Consider the following 20,867-nt stretch of genomic DNA (forward strand, 5'->3'; position numbering starts at 1 on the left):
AATTATTAAAAAGTAGAAACACGGTACCCCGAATGGGTTTAGTCGGTTGTAAAGTTAATTTCCGCGGTAACAAGCATTGTACATTGATTGGCACATTGTATATTGAATGGGGCGCATTGTGTTTCGCTGAATGAAATATCGTTGATTTTGTGGCTTCGCCGAGGCTTATTTTGTATACATTGTAATTTGATTGACAGTTGCCGCTTAGTCTTTGCTGTAATTCAGAAATTCTGCGATTGAGATTATTGGTAATGTAAACGTGAATTAACCGCTGAAGTTATTGTAAACTCGAGGAAATGGGAGATGCATTGAAAAGAAAATAAATCAGAAAGTTTGCTGTTGAAAGCTGTGTGTCATTTGTATGCATTTGTTTGTAATCTGTGGTCATGTGCAATATAAATATATGCAATGATAAATGACAAATGCAATATAAATACAATAATAAAATAAAGTGCGATATTACTGCGTGTGCAATAATAAAAGCATGATAAATCGACGAATATCTTGTAGACAATTTATCATGCTTTCATTGTTATATTAATATTGCATTTTAAGCGACCGTCATGTTGCACGTTCCATTTACTGTCCCAATTAACAATCGATATCGTATCCTTTCATTTTATCGGTGGCACCATAAACGGGAAAGTACGCATTGTCATACCATCAAACACAATGTTCGAATCAGTGCTAATGAAATGACAAAACAGTTTCATTTTTAAGTAAGAAGATGAACTGGGTCACAATGGTTACAATTTATAACATAGTGAATGCAATGAAACACGTGAGAACAATACAGAAAACTTTTGTAAAATTATTTTAGCGTTACTTACGTACAATTAATTTTGTCGGATGCATTAGAAATCCATTGAAACGAATAAGGAAGTAATTAAAAGTTTTTAAATAAAATATAAATGATTAAGTTTATTGTTGGAATCGTAATTCTATAAAAAATCATCTGTAGTGAACTTGAATGAAATGTTTAGATAATAGAATGTTCTTGTATCAGAATATTACAAAAATAAAACTTTGGATATGAGTGTATCTATCATACAGGGTGTTCCAAAAGTTGCTCGCAATTAACAAATGAGAGATTCTAGAGGTTATTTCAAGTAACTTTTTCCTTTACAAAAATTAAATCCGTGGCTTCGTTAACGAATTATATGCCGAGTTTCGCTGATTGCCTCGACCGTATAGCGCCAGCTGATCTCGCCTCTGATTGGTCAATATTTTTCGTTAATAACTCATTAACAGCACCTTGGAGAAAATTTTTCTAAAGGAAAAAGTTGCTTCAAATGACCCCCGGAACCTCTCATTTCCTGATAACAAGCAATTTTTGTGATATTCTGTATATTAAAGGGTAAAGGGTTAACCAGGCTTCTTTGATATCATGTGTTCAAATCTCTTCATTTATGACTACTAAAATTGAAGAGATTGGAGGTAGATTAGAAAGAATTATAGAGGAAATGATTTAACAAATATATTGAAATAAATTTTCCAATAAAAATAGCGAAACATTCGAACAAAAATATTCTTGCTACTCGTCTAAAGTTCCATAAAATAGTTATTTCTTGTGTTCCGTAAGCCTAGTATTAATAACGCCACGTCCGTATTGTTGGAAATATTTCGAACTCGACTCAGCCGTCTCTGTGTTACCGTGTTGGTCTAAATGACCGCATATTACAGCACCCATCACGAGCGTCCATCGACCGGGCTCATCTTTCTAAAAAATGAATTCGCTTTCTCACTGGCCAAGTGAGACATTGTAGCCACTAAACGCCACGCATTTTTCCCCAGCTGTATATTCCCCGTGAAAGATCTTCCGGGACGAAAATGCAATATCTCTCTCTTCTCCTCCTCTCCCTTCCTCCCTCCCTCTTTCTCTCTGTCCCTCTCTTGCTTTTGTAACGAACGACGGCTGATATTACCTCCGGACGATATATTGATCGACGTAGAAACCGTGTAAGCAGTTTCGCCTTCCCGCTCCTCGAAAAATCCAATCCATCTGTCCAAAGTTTTCTCCCACCTATAAACGGGAACAACGGGAACCGTTCGAATCGTACGCCGAGTAAATAAATGCCTAGAATGACATCCAAGACAATTTCGCCGCGATTCTATTTTATTCCCCCTTCGGCCTCGGCGCACACGGCTCCGTTCCTACGGCAATTCTTATCGCAGTTTCGCAACCCCACGGGACCGCCGAATTGTATTTCCGAAGAAGACAGCCGGTAATAGAAGAAAACGAAATACGCACGCATGCATCCACACCCACCGGACAACCTCTGTGCTCCACGAGAACGAATCCCAGATTCCATTTCGGGGGGGAGGGATTCGACGTTATAATCCTAACAACTTTCTGTATCACAGTGGAATCGAGATTATCCGATCATCGTTTCACGGACGTGCCCGTCTCTCGCCAGGTTTCCTGATTTAGAAGGGGTCGCCGGACTCTCCCGATGCTGTGATTATTGCTATTCCCTGTACGAACGTAGATTATCTCGAATTCATTGGGAACGCGCGAGTGTCGCGATAATGGATCGGTAACATTATTTGCAGACTGCGGATTTTTATGAAAAATATCAATTGTTAATGCAAGTTTGCGAGACGAATGTTAAAGTACAATTTGTTCCTTTTTTTAAATAGTTTTAATAAATGGAAAATAGGATAGTAACATCCTTAAATTCTTCTGATGTCTCCATTGATCTATAGTTTAATGGGTCTATACAATAATTCTTTTTACTTTAAATAATTTGTTGTCTCTTCCACAGCAGCAGAAGTCTATAGAAAGTTAACAAGTTTGGAAAGAGTAGCTTAAAAAATATATTGAAAAATATTGATCATCAAAGTTTAATTCATACTCGGTTAGAGTTTTGTAAGTATAGCTAGTTTCGTAGAACTAAACTGTAGAAGTTTATGCACTTGCGATATATGGTATAAGGAATATGCAGATTATTGCATTTATGATTTTATAATTATTGAGGTCATGAAGCTACTTCTATTAGAAATTATTGAATGAATTTTTTATTCAAACATACACTATTATAAATTGTGAGCAATTCGAGTAAATATTGTCTTGTAATTCTCATCGTGCAATTTTTGTTAGTCACTTTCAGATTTCGATAGGTTTAGTGTTAATACACGTTCAAAGCTATGATTTCAAATTATCACTGGTTTGTGTCTGTCAGAAATTCAAGGTAGTTCCCTGTGGATCTTTATGTAGCAGTCGTTTGTTACGAATTTCTTTATCTCTATCGGGAAGGAAACTTTCCGATAAGAAATCAACTGATACGAGAATGTAGTTGTTTCCTGATTCCAGAACATGGATCACTTACTATACAAGAGGGTCCGTCAACAGGTGGACAAAACTGTAAATCATATTTCTTTTAGTTCCATCTTCGAGTTTGGAATAATTAGTCTACCCTGTTCTCTTTTCTTTAAATATTAATTTTCTTTAAATATTCTTTAAATATTAATTATGAAATCTTTTTAATTTTAGTTTAAAAATTTATGCTTAAAAATTTGTCAATGCATTACTAAATAATAATTATTATAACGTTGCTGGAAACAGAGGGATGAACAGAAAGACTGTGTACTGCTGTAAAATATTGCATGATATTGAATAATAATATTTTCGTGAATGCATTTTGTATTTGACATTATTCGTTTATTTAAAGCAGGATATTTTGATTAAAATCAACAAGTAAATCTCTTTTATGACATAATGTTTGACATTGCCTTTACAAATTTAGGGTGACACGATCTAGACATTGTCCGCATTTTAAAATAATTTACAAAAAAATTCTGTATGAAATATTTTCATTTTTCGTTTACTTTATTCGTGTCTTTTTTGTTATTTACTTAAAGTAAACTAATTCCGTTTTTTATTATGAACGAAGTGTATCTCGGAATCATTAAACGCTGGATTGGGACACAATGTGCTGCTGACGTTTCCTTATTATGCGCTGCGAGAACATAATCAAATGAACAAAACCAATTTCTTTGAAATAGTATAAAATAAAATGGAATTTTAAAGGATCTATTTGTTTGATATAAAGTTACCATAAAATTGATCTTGGCCATAATTCTTTCGATCAAATTTTTTTATTACGATAAATATATTTATAACGATGTGTTCAATTTCTTGTAGCAACAATAAGTTTGAGAATTTCAAGTCTTTAATAGATTCCTATTGTGCGTGAAAGAAAGAAGTTTGATCGATGTTATTCAAGTCGCATACTTTCGAGGAATGCACAGTTTGCTCCCCAAGAATGACGCTCCGAACTTTTAACCATCCGTGCCATTAATCATAAGCTCTTGCGAGCCACGCTACTCCAAATATGTATAAGGAGGCGGTCACGCAGACCTAGTTAGATTACCGGCAATTGTTGATGACGCGTGTATCTGATGGACGTAACTTGATCTGAAACGAAAAACCATTCCATCAACTTCACTTTGTTGAAGATTCACCTTCGATAGGATTCAATTTCCTGCGGTTTCAAATAAAAAATGTAAAATTATGTATTTATCTGATTTTGGATAAACTATACAGTGCATTTTATTTTGTAGCATGCGACGTAGCATGACAGCTAACGTATCAAGTACTAAAAATATGAAAATTTAAACTTTTAGTAGAAAATAAAATAGAAGTAAAATATCGGGGTCGCTTGCAAAGATTACAAATAAATTGTAAAAAGATAGATATACTTACTTGTTTTACCCGTCTGAATAGTTTAATAAATATCTGAAGAAATGTTCCGTGGGATATTTATAAAATTATTTGCACTCTTAACCATTTCTAATGTTCGTACACAGAAATATTAATTAACATGCCGATATTGTTTGGCATAAAAATTTGGTATTTTTTGTAACGAACACTATATTTGTGTAATTTTGTTATAAAACAAGCTCATTCACTTGAAAGATCAGAATTTCTTTAAAAATAAAAATGACATATTAACAACTGTTTGAGAAAAATTTACCAAAGCAAGTAACTCATGTTCTGATTAAATAATGAACTGTCAAAACAAGAAACTTAATTTTCATTGTTCATTTAAAAATCCAACATTTCATACATATTCACCAATCCAATATATTCTTAACATATACTTTTACGTTTGGTATTGTTCTCTAGATAAAATTTCATTGCATTTCCAATGCCCATCGCAGTGACACTTTATTCGAAAATATCGAAATATTCATTTCCATTCGAAACGCCATCAACAAAATACCGATACGTGCGGCACACTGCAATTTCCTCCTTCCGGCTGTAATTGTAATCGATCGATTATACCATTTTTAAGCTCGCATAAACGTTTCATTCGGGGAATCTCGTTGCACCGTTCAACCGTATTGCGCGCGGCTTGAACAATTCATGGATTCGACAGTATTAGAATCACATGTTGGATCTAGGCGCACGAAAATGTAATCACTGACGAAGTATGCTCGTAATGAGATTACATTCATGCACGCATTATGGCGCACGTTAATGATAATTAACTAGCATTACCTGACGCGTCGTATCCTACCTCATTGCATACTAAGCAAACCGTAGAGTGTACCGTAGCAGGCGTGAAATGAAAATAGAAGCGGATTTTCTGATGACAAGTTTTTTACGGTACAGCGACGCGTCGGCTTGTATATTCTAATTAGCTAATATGCACAACATTTGTTTATAGTGATGAAAACATCGGGAGATACATTATAAAATATAGTAAAATTATCGTTACTGTAGAGTTTTTTTGAACAAACTTCCAGCAGAGACAAATAGTTTTCCAACATCCACGTTATTTCATGAAAACTATTCTTTCGTTAACTCATTATTTCATTAACACATAGGCATCGATTATTATAATTTAAAACTGTTCATATACTTTTGCTATTTTTAACGTGGTCTGTTAATTTTTGTAGCATAAAATTCAACGTCTAATGATAAAAGGGTGTACCTTTAAATAGTGAGAAGAGGAAAAAGAATTTTAATATAGCAAAGTACCAAGTTGGTCTAAATTAAAATTATTTAACAGTAAATAAAATTTCTACGTAATTTCTGTTTCTTATAATCGACGGAGACAACTCTCAGCTTGCATGAAGATTCGCAGTCTATTAATTCTAGTTTCTTTGATCCTTGAAGTCGTTTGGAGGACTTCGTGCAGCCTAGCATCGCGATTGAGCATAGAGCTTGATGAACTTGTGACTCTATTACGCGGGGTCACAGCAAACTACGCATGTCTGCGAGATAATTCCCGACGTCGGGCTTATCGCAGTTTGTTGGCCACACTACTGCAGGCTGCAAGATGGCGCGGATACGTAGGTACTTTATAGGGACACGTTATTCCGACATTTCAAGCTCGACAGAGCTGAAGAGTTAAGCGGATAGATAAGTGCTGGAATGTCTCGCTTGGCAAGACTCTGCTATCTTGTTCTGCAGCGCTGTCATGGACAGACTGGCCTGGCCATTCGATTTTGTTACAGCCTGTCTTATTACTCCGTAAACGTGTGTCTACTGTAATCTCGAAGCCGATGCGCTACAAAAAGCAAAAAGAGCATTGACCGACATGCGGTCCAGAGGGGTGCGACTGTCGTTTCTGTATATAAATCGCATTCGTTACTCGTTTATTCTGGATGCGCATCTTCAGGTGTCTAGCTTCCGCTTGAGTTGCCGCGGGCTACAAGTGTTTTTGGTATAGTGCGAAATTTTCAATATACAGCAATATTGTTTATCGGATAGATTGAACACCTGCTAGTGAATGAGAATGTTCTTATATTACGTGGCGTAATGTTTCCCATAGCTCTCTCACATTAAAGATACAGTAACTTTATTATACATTTACGGTAGATGTGATTTTATACAAATTTATCGATTCAATTTAGCGTTCGACATTGACTGATCGATCTTCACAGAATTTTATGCTGTACCATAAAACTGAAAACTTCAGCATAATAAATTGCAAAAGAATAAATCTACATTGGAATTGATTTATATTAGGAAACTTTAAAAATCAAGCTAGAAGAATTTGACGAAAACAGTGAATTTGATTTGCAAAATGGTGAATATGATTTGAGTAAAGGTGAATTTAATTTGAAAAAGATGAATTTTCAGAGTAAAAGAGTGAATATGATGTGACCATAATTTTCAAAAAGATGAATGTGAAAAGTTAAAAGTTAAAAGGTGTCATCTTTTTCATCTGAGAAACAAATTTAAGTCGTCTAGTTTAACTTAGAAAAAGTTATTGAGAAAAAAGCCCTAATATTTTTGCAATAGACGATAGAAATTGGAGAATTAAGTTAGTTTACAGAGTGTGGAATTTTATGGGAAATTCAATTCACAAAAGAACATAATCGAAAGCAATCAAAGGTACACGATTAGCGCAGTATAGAAGAACGTGATAAAAGATGCAACACGTCGATTTTTTTGCGAATTGCAAGTAATGAAACTCGCATGCGAAACGGGCGAAGATTTTACGAATGGATAATGTGGCACAGGCGTTGCTAATCCCAGAGGTATTGCGACTGCGCGCAAATTCCGTCTCCAGGTGTTAATAATAATTAACTGCTATTAGTTGACGACTCGCGACGATGTTCCCCGACACCGGGGGTGACAATTACGTAACGCGTAATTACAGCTCAATGATCGCATCGCAGCATCGTGTTTACTAAGGGCCCGATAATTAGTAGGACTCTCCTGCGCAGAAGAATCGTTACCGCTCGGGTGCCATTTGCAACATCGCGACGCACGCTACCGAGCCGTTATACTGTCGACTGCAGCACGCCGTGCAACAAATTATATTTATGGAATAAAATTGCACATACCGGAACTCTTATAAATATCATCGCGAATGGTTCCCGTTAGGTTAATAACAAAATGTAAAAAAGAACGATAATACGCGCCACCGCAAAACAAAGGGCTGTGAATTTTGCGTGAAATTTTATTTCGATAAAAATTGCTGCTTCGTTTCCGGAGCCGCAAAATATATTTTTTTCTTTTTGCTGTTTTTACATAGAATTTCGGTTTATACGACGCGTACTTCTATTATGGAAAAAAGCTCCGTTTTATTTTTTGTCCTAGATCGAAGGCAAAAAATGCTAGACTGCACACTGATCAACACCGTCGACCGGAAAGTTCATGGAGAATAAGCTTATTATTACTGTAAACGTCGATAAAATGCAACGAAGATGTAGGTCTACAAGACACTGATATGGAGATGTAATTTATTATTTAAAGGTTAGAAGTTGATAATATATGAAGTATAATGCGAAAGATGAAAAAATTAAAATATATCACAGTATGAGCAATGTAATGCAATAATAAATTTTAACGATGATATTAAACCAAAACTTTGCAACTATCTTAGAAACTTGAATTTATAATTCTAGAAGGAAGAAATGGTGATTCCTTACCTATTAATAAAATATAATGAGAAGACAGTGAATTTCATACATTTATCCAAAAACTGAGTACTTGTGATGTCAAACAATAAAAATATTCCAAACACTTAATAATGTCAATATATTATTTTCGACTTCTTAAAATTATTAAGGAAAGAATGCAAGTTTTATGTTACTTCTATTTTCTACAACAGAGGCAAACAATTTGTATTTAAATAAATATCTATTTTTTAGTAATCAGCAATATCTGAGAACATGATCGATATCTTCATAAGCAATCCAGAGTGATTTTCAATTTGACTAGAGATAATTTGGCTAACCGTATTTACCCAATCTGCAAAATGATAAATTGTAAAACCAACGGTTCTTCGACGTAGAATAAAAGTTCACAAAAATCTCTATTTAATATGAAAGTATTCTTGGCGCCATATCTTGGCACAGAAACTGCAGCGCTAATGAGATTACCGTAGCAACAGTATACATTTTTTCACGAAGAAAAGAAAAATTCTACAATTTCGTGAACTGAATTTTACGAACAGCCACAAATCGAGCAAATAATATTATAACGGAGTATAACATATTTTTAACGAGCGAATACTTAAACGATTTTAGACTCGATAGCAGACCTGAGATCATCAACAGCCGTGAGCGAACATTATGTGCTAGGAACCGTGTGCAACGGAAGTTAAAATTTTATTACGTTTGCCAAAGTTATTCCATTCCGGGGCCGTTAATTGTCGCGAAATAAGATTCACAGAAGCGGCGAGGCCCTCACTCATTGTCGCGCTGCCCGTCGCGATTCCACTTTCGTATTCGAAAGCGTAACAAGCGCTCGAAACTTTTAAATTATTCGGCTCTCGACGTTCACCGACTTTCCTCAACACCTCGGCTCGATTGTGCGATCGCCGTTGTGACACGGGGCGAATATTCGCGCACGTTAGTTCGTTCGGCGAAAGAAAAATTCGAACGGCCAACAGTCTCGTGACTTGCAGTTTCGAGATTTCTTGAATCCTTTTAAGCGAGCTCGTACGGGAAACGTTTACTTTTCAAATGCCACAACGCTTAATCTGTGTGTCTTACAGATCAGCCGAGTTAGCGTAAGATATAAATAAAGTTTACTTTAGTGAAGCTGCAAATGAGATTGTTTTACACGACTGGGACCGGTCATAGCACTTAAACGATTTAAGATGGGGATGTTTGTCAGACAAACCTAAATGGTACCGGATGATGCATGATCTAGTGTATCTAGTTTTATGCACCATTAGTTATTTAGAAAATATTTTATTTTTATTTTTCCGATTGTAACATATTTTAATATATTATATCATAATATAAATATATATATATATATATATATATATATATATATTTATTTATTTATTTATTATTACTAGACTGCAGATTTTTATGAAAACTAAATATTGTGTACACTATATGCAAGATGCTACAACTATCACAGCATTTATTACATGGCTTAATAATCTTGATTATCCAATGCGACAGCACCTTTAAATTTTTCAAATGATTTTATTGCTTTTTATCTAAGCAACCTACAATTGCAGAAATACATAAAATCTACAGTCTAATTATATCACTAATGATCGAAAAGTTGACCACAGTGATCATAAACGATTCCACTGCAGTGCATATTTCCAACTAGCAATGCAGGCAAAAATGCAATATTTGTTACCAAGAAAATTAAGAAGTCGAGACTCTTTAATAGTGGACTGCTCTTCAAAGAGCACTAGTTAGTACCTAATTATTAATTGGTACACAGAATGTTTGAATCTCTTTGCTTCGGAAAGCAGGTTCGTGTTTGATGAAATTTTTGCAAGACGTCTACTTCTTATCGAATCCACCATTTTCAATCGCAAACATAACGTCATCTTATCGTACTTGTACAGTCCACGGACAGATGTAAAGTATACACTCTGTTACTTACCGAACCGTTGTCGTGTAGTGGCCAATTAACAAGGTACTATGAAGGATTCGGCGAAGCGCGATACGTACCTGGAACAAAATATATGACGGAGGTCAAGTTACTACGTCCAGGTGAAACGATAGAATGTAACGCAGGTGTATCGGTATTAAATCATCTTGACCACCTCTGCGGTTTCGAGCTGGTTTTAGACGGATGATAATAGGTGTACGGTATCAACGTAATATATAAACGTATTAAGATGAAATTTCATAAAATCATTAGCGGACATTGTTAAATAAAAATTATTTTGGAAGCAGAGGTGAGCAAATGAATTCTGCGATAGTTACAACTCTTGTAACTATACCTAGTAATTCTATTTTATAGGAGAAAGCATTTAATTACTGAGACAAGAAACTTGTTTAATTTAAATTTTGTTCGTTTCAACAAGTTTGCAAATCGATTGTCGAAAACCGTTCTTCGGGTCTACAATAACGAAGTGTACAGTCAGAGTAATTGAACCGAATGCAATTGATAGACTAGTGACAAACATAGCAAGGAAAATGAGTGATGATGTTAAGAAAACGTAGGTAAACAATATAATGAAGATAATTACGAGTTAAAAGAATATTAAAAAAATAAAGCGAAATAAAATAGGAAATTTATTGTAGATTAGTTTCGTTTTATATTTTCATTTATAATTGTATTTAAAAGGAGTGAAAAGTGAAGACTAAATATCTATAAAAATGCAATGAACTTTAGAAATAGATCGAATTCAAATGGTTGCCAAAAATTGAGTTTTTGTCACTATTATTATCATGTGACGAAATAGTGAATCAAAAAACGATAGCTGAGAACTAGTTACGTAGAAGTGAATCCCTATCCTGAGAACCACTTCAAGTATTATTCAGACTGACTTTATTTTGCAGCTTGTTAAGCAGAGACCACTTCAATACAAATACATTGAGCCAATTACGGTTTAGGGTTCTAACAAGCCGCAGTTGGTCTAACAACTTTTCAGTGGTCCGCGATATGTAAAACTTTCGCGAACTTTTAGCTTAATGTACACTCCCGCGATAGCACGGTTTCGCATATACCACCGGAAATCGTTTAATACATTCGCGGTTTTGTATAATCGTATACTTGTTCGTAATCGAACGGAACTTTACCAATCGATTGAACGCGCGTTGCAAACAAAAGAAAGGCAATCAACAATGAATATTTCATGAAACGATCGCTATTTGTAAGTTGCCCTACGAAAATCCAATATTATAGAAAATTCAACCTTTTACTCGCGCGAAAGTTGTTGAACATTTACAATTTTATAATACCGAACACATAAATTAATCTTGAAATTTCGTATACTTTATTTGCATTTATTACATCGCTGTTCAAGCTCTTAAGCAAGAGAAGTTGCATTTTATTCATCGGAAGCATTTCCTTATATCTGCCTCGGACACTTTTCATTTATAGATCATGCTTACGATTTGGTATAAATTCGCGAAACATTGTTTATCGTGGAATTAAAAATTAACAGCAACGAAGTAATAATTATATATTCGATATTTGTCCCGATTAATATTTGCATATTTGTCGATAGCATAAACAAGCGATGCAACAGGGCGGGTAATTATGGAAAAGGAATGAGCAATAAATTACTCGAAAATCTAATTACAATATCCCATATCACAAACACATAGGCGCATAAATAATTTCTAAGCGACCAAAAAAATTCTTTATCGTTTAGAAACCAGTATTGTATCAACGCTGTTAATGATACCTCGTTCCGTATTAAAACTATTTCACTGGAATTTTATCTAGCAGCAATTAGCAAAATGAACAGATATGAAAAGAGTTTCTTCTAAGCGTGTTAGACATGCATAAAGATGTTTTCGATTTCGTGCACGGCAGCTGGTTCGAATCTCCTGGAATCAGCTCGTTAGACCCCATTAAGGTGTTCGCCTTCGATTTTCTTATTTCGAAATACGCCGGTTGACTCGAACGTTAATTGCAATCCCGTATTGCATTCAGTTCGTTCGCGGCATGTTGGTAGCATGCGGTTCCGAACTGCTGGTAATTAAGCCGCGGGATTTTCGTGACTCGCATTAACACTACAATCGAAGCAATTAAGCTTGCGTTAATCTCTTTCGGGACGCAGGCGCTCCGCTCTCCCTGTTTGCGCTCGATAATCGTCTAAGAGATAAGTGCAACCCGAACGCATGCTGTCCCGAAAGTTTTCGTTACTTTAATAACTTCGTCCTAGTCTACCGGCTTATGTCAGCGGATCGATTACATTCCATTAATTCCTTCCCTGGAAAATTAATCGCCAATCTGCCCGCCACTCGAAAATGCTCTCTGTAACATTTAACTTCGTTGGGCTTCGTGATTGACAAGTAGACTCGCGGATGTTTATGCAAAATATGAATTGTTGGCGTGAATTAAGAGAGTCGACAACGGTCCATTGATAACGTATTTCTTGGCTGAACGATTTCGAGGTACTAGGGATTACATAATCACTCTTTGTTATACCGGAATGATTTTAATAAGTTAAGAATAGTATTCGTTAATTTTAAAAATGCGTTTAGCTTTTCGTACTTCACTTACTGACTTTTGCTACAATTGTATAAAATTTATTATTTCTACCGAAAATGATAAAGGACAATTTTTAATCGTTCCTGTTTTACACTATTTTTACCAAAGAGATTGAAGGACATCTTTTAATCGTTTTTAATAAAACTTGTTTTAGCCATTACAGAATTAAAATCGATCATTCGACTCTGACCACGTTATTAATAACTACTGTACCGCGAACCTGTGAAATTAAAATAGAGTTAATGTTAAGAAAAGCAAGTTGCATTTAATAATTGATATAACTTAAAAATAGTGTAACAATGTCTGTCAATAGCTCAATTATATCTATGTGCACAGTTTTTTAGTCGGAAAAGTAATTATAAAACACTGTAACCATCAAATACTTCCAAGTGCCTGATTATTGCATAATTATTAATTTTAATAAGCATTCCTACTTTTAAAAAACATTACTAATGTTACTTAACCAGTGATATGTTGAATTTTATCAGACATTAATTACAATGAAACTTGTACGAGTTCCTAGAGACATAATTTAGAGGCATACAATTTGTTAACAACAAAATCAATACTCGGAGCAGTTTTTCGGGGAGCAGTTCGTGAAGGTTGATTAACGTGTATCCGTCTCTTAAAATTATCCGTGTATCCGTCTATTAATCGTTTATTAACGTTATTAGTTTCCCGTGTCAACGGCAATCATTTCCGTGCAACACTCACTCATTATTTGCATAGTCGCGTCATTATAGTTTAATACTTCATTTAGATGCAAGGGCGAGGAGAGTTATGAACACAGATCGGAAGTAATATGAATTCAGTCGGTATATCACACGCGAAACATGGATCCTACCGCGAAGTAAAGACCGATTATTGTGATTTTAAGTTGTCCATTAGGGTTAGTGTTTGACAATTTTCTGTAACAAATTCCTTCCTCACAAATTATGTAACAGGTTGCTCGGGGGGGATTTGTTTCAGGTTACATAGAGCATCTTTCATATTTCATAGAATTCGTATCACTGAATTCATATAAAAAAATTTTAACAAACTTTCTAATTATTATATTTTGTGCCACTCTTTTAATTGGTTCTTTTATATCAGCACAAAATAATGTAAATATAAGTAACAAGAGAATTTTCAAAAGAAATCGTAGTTTAACTATGGTAACGTACTAAATTGCTTGTAAATATTATGACATATGGAGAAAAATATTTAAAATTGCCGCATTATTATCATCATTATTATTATTATCATGCTTGTAGGAAAGAAAATTAATTCCTGCTTTATTTATGTTTTAGTACATTATTTTATCGCATAGAGTAAGTAGTAAAAATCCGGAGCAATACAAATTTTTAAAGAAGCATGGCTATTGTATAAACTGTTATACAGATGGAATCTGTTTGTTAGTAATTGCTAAGATTGCAATTGTGCATTAAAAGTTGCAAATCCAAGGAAAACAATCTCCCCAAGAGATTCCACCTCAAGAAATCGAGGAGGAAAGAAAGAAAGAAACTGGATTCGACATTTGTAATCGTATTTAAGCTCCGACGGCCACAATTAATTGCATTCTAAGAGATTCGATTAATTCATTACAAACAGACTTCGAAACGATTATTGCATCGACCACGGCAAAACATAATTGTCGTACTTTGCGAATAATTTCAATTATTAATGTAAAGCCTGCTTGTGATTGCAATTTTTTAACGAACAATACCAATCCAGACCGACAACACACGAACGAACCGGAAACATACGGTATTGATAAATTGGTTTTATTTCATTCGAAAAACAAGTGCAAAGACTGTGAATAATTCAATTGTGCAACCATTGTTGTGTAACAGAAGAGATCGTTCGAAAATTATGTACATATTATTAATGGAGGCAAATTATATCGGCAAACATAACTGTGCCAGAAACGCAATACGTTCGTAAAGGTACTTTAATTATAACATTGGAAATGCTAACCTTTTACTACGTTCTCCAGTTCGCGTTAAATACATTTTTGGTAAATGTTGGAGCAACAATTTCGTTTACAGTTTGCTTCATACGCGTGCTCATTTTTCCAATAACTGTACACATTGTTAACGGAAGAGAATTGGAAATTATTTTAAATTCTTTACGTTATTAGACAGAAATGCGGAAATGGTACTTAGGTAAAATATGAATAAATAAATATTTGTCTATGATAATTATCCGAATGAATAGTCTTTAGTAGAATATTTTATACAAACAACAATTATTCATTGTTTGTCGTGAACTCTTCTGTTTATTTATTCGAATAATTCTTATACAAATCGACTGTTTTCTGTAGAAATTTCTGTACAAATAAAATATTATTCCAATTAATTCTTATTGAAATAATATTTGCTTTGATTGGATATTTATTCGACAGTCTTTAATTTTGGGTTTTTTCTTTTCTCCATTAGCCGAACAAAATTTCGCTTATCTCTGGCATGAGAAAGTAGCAAACTTACGAGAACTCACAATTAATTTATTACAAACGAATCTTATGTTGTAAAGACTTGTAACTTTCTCCGATATATTGTCGATAAATGAAGTTGCAATGTACATTTCCAAAATGTAAAAGCTTTTACCGAAAAATCGCAAGAGCTTAAGTCAGACAGGACCAAAAATCACGCTGATTGGTAAACATTTAAGGCAAACAGATCCGAAGTAAATACAGACGATTTTAAGCAGAAAAATTCCGATGAAAATGGAACGCTCGCGCCAAAGTTATGTCCGCAGATAACGCGATAGCACGTCCAATTACGGATCGGTAGCCATAAAGTATTTTTTCAAATCAGTTCTTCGGATCTCCCGAAATTGTCTCCAGCCGTGATTCGGTTAAAACGCGTCTGATGCTTTTATTAGTCTCCTCATGCTGGCAAGAGCGCAATTTTTCTACAAACGTTTACCCGCTGTGCGATCGTATAAAATTTTCAACAGTTCGTCAATATGTGCACTGTTATAATCTGGTAAAAGCGGATCATACAAGAATAAACATGGACCCATTTCAAAAATTAAAATTTTTGTTTTTTCAATTCCTCGTTCAGATAAAACGGTGGACAGAAAACGAAAATGCTAAAGATTGAGTGGGCACCAAAAACGAGAAAAAATTTTGTTCTTGACGAATCTATCATAAATTTGAAGATGGGAGACGTCTCTTTACAACGACCTCTTGAACCTTAGTGTACAACCTTTGTTAGTTGTTTTAAGTGAGAAAAAAGAGTGTAGTTTGCATTACTTTAAAGTACATTTTTCATTCAAAGTTGAATAAAGTGGCGGAGCAAAGTCGTACACCGAAGTTTAAATAGTCATTTCAAGTAGGTGGTTTAAATCTCCAAATCCACGTAAGGATCAACAATAAAAAAATTATGCAATGTACCAACAGACTTTGAATCCGTAATACAATATTTTATTTTTCGAGTTTTCATCTTTGCTAGAATATTTACATTATAACCACGAAAAAGGTGCATTTTTGAAATATATAATTTTCAATATCTCAGAAACTAAAAATGGCCGACAAGGTGTAAAAGTTATTCGACACAACGTCCTCGACAACATAATAAATGGACACGATGGAAAATTGGGACAACCACCTTGTAGCGTTCCGATATCGACTGTACCCATCCGTAGTGCTAACCCAGTCTCGGCTATAATTCTGAACAGAACAGCCAGGTAACCTATGCCGTGATTAACAGCCTACGACCGGTGAAGTTGTTTCGCAGTGTGTAATATACGCGAGCACCGGTTTGGACACCGACACCGGAAGATTCCTTCCCGACGCATCGCTCGGTAATTACGCCCGTTAGCCAATTAGCCGTGACCCAGAAAACAATAATCCACCCTTTGGACACCCTCGATGGCACGCGTGGGCGTCTGTTTCGTGGAAGTCGGCCATGTTCGTGCACGGAATCGTATCCCCCCTTCTTTCGGACGGGGGTAGACAGGGGCGAAACGAGTAGTTCCAGCAAAGAGCCGGATCAGAGGAAACTAGTCTTCGGGTTAGCCGCAGGATGTTCGTAACGGGTGATTCGTAACAATCGGATTACATTGTTGGAAAGGAGGTCGACCGGTTCAGGGCCATGAAGGACATCGTAAAAGCACCGAGCAAGTCTACGACACACCTGTAGCACGAAAATACTTTGCTCGGCAACAACGGCTCGTCTGACGCGCGGACGGCCATTATTTCGTGTTCAGGATAGGCGGTAACGCTGGAAAATGTGTCCGACGAATCGGAATAATTCACGGGGCCAAGATGTGAAAAATTTCATGGAAAATAACACCTGGCACATACACAGGCTTTTTCCTTAAAACAATTATTTCTTCACAAAGTCGTACATTATTGTTTTAAAAAGTAAAAAACTTCGTTATGTTTCCAAGCTATTGCAATCTTGGTTACAAGTAAAAACGATACACTGTTTTCTACAAATACTCTTGAATTGTTTAACGAAACACTGTAAAACCTATTAAAAAAAAAAAGACTATTAATAAAATATTTGTCGAGTGGGATATAATTTGAAAGCTGTGAAATACAGTGTAGGTGATGGCATTGGCACCTGTCGCAGAGGACCTGCGTCTCTCGTTACGAGCAATGCCTCCTGCGGGAAGTGGACGAGTTCCGTAATTTGAAAAATTATCCCTTTATATGCAGTAAAAATTTTACGGGAGCCACCGCACCGGCCGGAATTACAATCGAGAATAAGGTCTGGTCTCCTTTGAGTTACGAAAATGCTGCCGCGTACTCCCGAAGGAGTGTAGTCGTTAAACTAGGGACTAGGACCAGGTGAGTTAACGTTATGGCTCGACACTCGGGATACAGCACATGGCGGCCGCCTAACTACATGAAAAAAATAAAAGCATCAGGAGACTGAAGCACGATGTTTCGGCCTTTTTTTACTGAATCCGCCATTAACCTCGCAAAGAACACAGAAAACCGCACACGCCCCCACCTCGCTTTAAAGTTCCCGGCGCAAAGTTTATCGCATGAAAAATCGATTTAATCTGGTCCGAACCTTATCGACACACAGTGGATATACATTGTAGAACATAGAACGTAAAATCAATGTAAATGCGATGTTATGTTATGTGGAAAAAAAATTGAAGATCAGTGGATTTTATAAACTGTAAGTAAGAATAAGTTATTACTTGTAGTTTTCTAATATCCACTGATTTCCAAGCACACGAATTAAACTATAACTTAGCCGCAGTATTTTAATAATTATGCCTCGGAGAAAATTAGGTGAAATTTTATACTAACGTCGGATAAGAAATAAAGCATTAGCGAGTATAATTTTATTCGTCATTATCCAATAAATAGCTAATCAAATGATCCGAGTAAGATTGAAAAATCTTATGACGAGATGAATCTTTATGAAGATTTAAAAATCTTAATAAATAATCTGTTTACTGCAAAGAAAGGCATCAACAATTTATAATAGCATAAATCGTTGAAATTGAACCGAATGTATTCGTATAAGTATATTCTTATAAAATTAAGTAAAAACAAATATAGTAAAGAATTATTCGTATCATTGTTTATATAATTTTACAATCTCTATTAGAATAACTTATTCGAATAAAGAATTCTTTAACTAAATAGATAAAATAATGAATAAATAATCATTATTCGAATAAAATTTTCAACGAAAAGGAATTCAATCGGATAATTATCTTAAATAGATATTTATTTGAAACAATTCGTGGGATGTTCAACTCTGGTGTCAAAGAATGATTATCACTTACCTAAATTATACGAACATGTACCATTGTAATTTGTATGTATCATCCGTCCTATGCGTTCTAATGTTGTGTAAATGGATCAAATCAGCAATTCTGTTATCAGGCTGTAAGTAATATTAAATAAGCTGATCAAACGTGTTCAGAGCTATCGACTATGATTAATAGCTAACAATGGAACTTAGTTAAACACAATGCACCAATTTTGATGCGCGTTCGAGATAATCCAACGATTCAGAAATTAATCGATTAACACTTTTGTAGTCGTCTTCTTGGTCTGATACGTGTCTTACATATAGTGTATGCGCAGATTAAAAATTTATTTGAACGATGTTATTGTGTTATGAAATATAATAGAATTTATAATACACAGTTTTTAATATGTTAACTGACTTTGGATGACCACAGGATCAAATTAACGACAATTCGTTAAAATGTAATATGCAACGAATTAGACATAACCGATTGTGAAATTATAGGTGCAGTTCAACTAACACGGGGTTATTCACTGTAACATAGGGAATTGATTAAACTCGATCGAATGGGTTCGTCCGTCTACGGAACACTGATCTCGTTATCCTATTGACTTGGGTGCACGGTTAATTCAAAATACATTATTCATCGATGCGGTTTGCAGCTCTCATCATGAAAGAAGTCTATGTCATAGAGCAGGTTGTCAAACAAGGATTCCGTCAAATGAATTGAATATTAGAACAATCCTGTTTAAAGAAATGTGACCATTGCTGTGGACAAATATTTTATACAGCATATTCATCTAATTTTAGGAGAATCGCAGAGATAACTCATCGTACAAGTCAATGGTCTAAAAGTTCGATTAGTTTGGACGAATGTTTTTACAAAATTCATTTCTGTTGTAATATATTCGAAAGAATTGAATTTCACTAAAATATTAGAATTTTTAACGTTTTATTACGATTTATTTTAATTACCTACAATAGTTTCACATTCGATAGTTAAATTATTGTGTTTTTCTATGAATTTTTAGGATTTATTTTCGCTACTTACAGTATCAATTGTATGTATATTTTTATTTTTTATTATTTCTAATATAAAAATATACAAATATCATGTCTTTTTATGTTTTTTACCTCAATATTTGCACATTTCTATTTTCTATTCCTTCTAATATAGAAATATACAAATATGATGTTTAGCTACTTAAGTTTTTAATATCATAAACAATGTAAAAATTACACGGAGTCAGCAATTATTTACACTTTACTTTATGCGGTTTAATCAAATAGAACACCGCAAAGACATCACAATTGCATACAATTTCCCAAGCTTCTCGTTTCCAATATTGCAAACGAGTAATTGCTTCATAAAAAATGAACATCGACAAGATTTCGCGAAAATTTACTGCACTCTATTCTATCTCCATTCATTTTTGCAATCTCCCAGCAATGACTTCTTTGTACGGTTACTTTACTTCGCAAACGGGGGCAGTTCCTACCAGTTCCAACAGAGGAAGATTATGGTACGCTGACTCTCGAAATATTGTCAATTATTAATGCTGGTGATTCAGCAGACAGCACGAGATCATACCAGTCGCAATGATTTATGTATCTACACACGGAACCATTATGGTTATTTCAGCGAGTAAAAAGCTCACATGCTATCCTCTGCTTTTCTTATGAAAGAGAAGGAAGTTGGTAATGAATACGGTTTCTCGGTTCGAGATTTCTAGATTTTATGCGATTTAACGAAGTAATATTTTCATGCGTAATTGTTATTTCAGCACTGTAAATTGATTTTTATATTTATGCTCTTATAAGTGCGCTTATTAAGACACTGAAGCAACCACTCGAGAAACTTATTGACAATAATATGAATGCTTATATTAAAAATACTAATTTTTGTTATCTGCTCCCAAATAGTTGTCCCATTTGTATTAAAACAAAGAATAGGAAACTGGCCATTTGTCGGCTCGGTAAGTTTAACGTTAATTACTCGACGGTACGTTTAAAATGGTCCCGCATTGCCGGTTCGAACTTCTTGACCAGCTTTGAAATGTAAATGTTCGCGACGAACAGTCTCAGCCTTTGAATTTCTTTGAAATCGCCCAGAAATTTGATTCCCACCACCACCACCACCATCCGTGGCTGTTCTTTTCGATATACCCGGAGACATTTCCCGAGACAGCTTATTGCGTCGTGAAATTTCATTCGGTCGGCGCTGCCTTTAATCTCCAATTGCTGGAACGAAAACGCAGAAAAGGGTCTGAGTG

The 20,867-nt window shown here is 34.9% G+C and overlaps 1 protein-coding gene across 2 annotated transcripts in view; it reads right to left on the minus strand.

Annotated features, from left to right (window-relative positions):
• Nucleotides 1-20,867, minus strand: part of LOC144476833 (uncharacterized) — a 215,012-nt gene that overhangs the window by 104,219 nt on the left and 89,926 nt on the right. The window contains exon 2 of one of the 2 annotated variants that reach the window (XM_078194102.1): nucleotides 10,322-10,389. The exons of the other annotated variant lie outside the window; for it this stretch is intronic. The gene's annotated coding sequence lies outside the window, so the exon portion shown is untranslated. The remainder of the gene's footprint in view (nucleotides 1-10,321; nucleotides 10,390-20,867) is intronic. 2 annotated transcript variants of the gene reach the window in all.

Source organism: Augochlora pura, chromosome 11, assembly GCF_028453695.1.
Source record: "Augochlora pura isolate Apur16 chromosome 11, APUR_v2.2.1, whole genome shotgun sequence".
Classification (NCBI taxonomy): Eukaryota; Metazoa; Arthropoda; class Insecta; order Hymenoptera; family Halictidae; genus Augochlora; species Augochlora pura.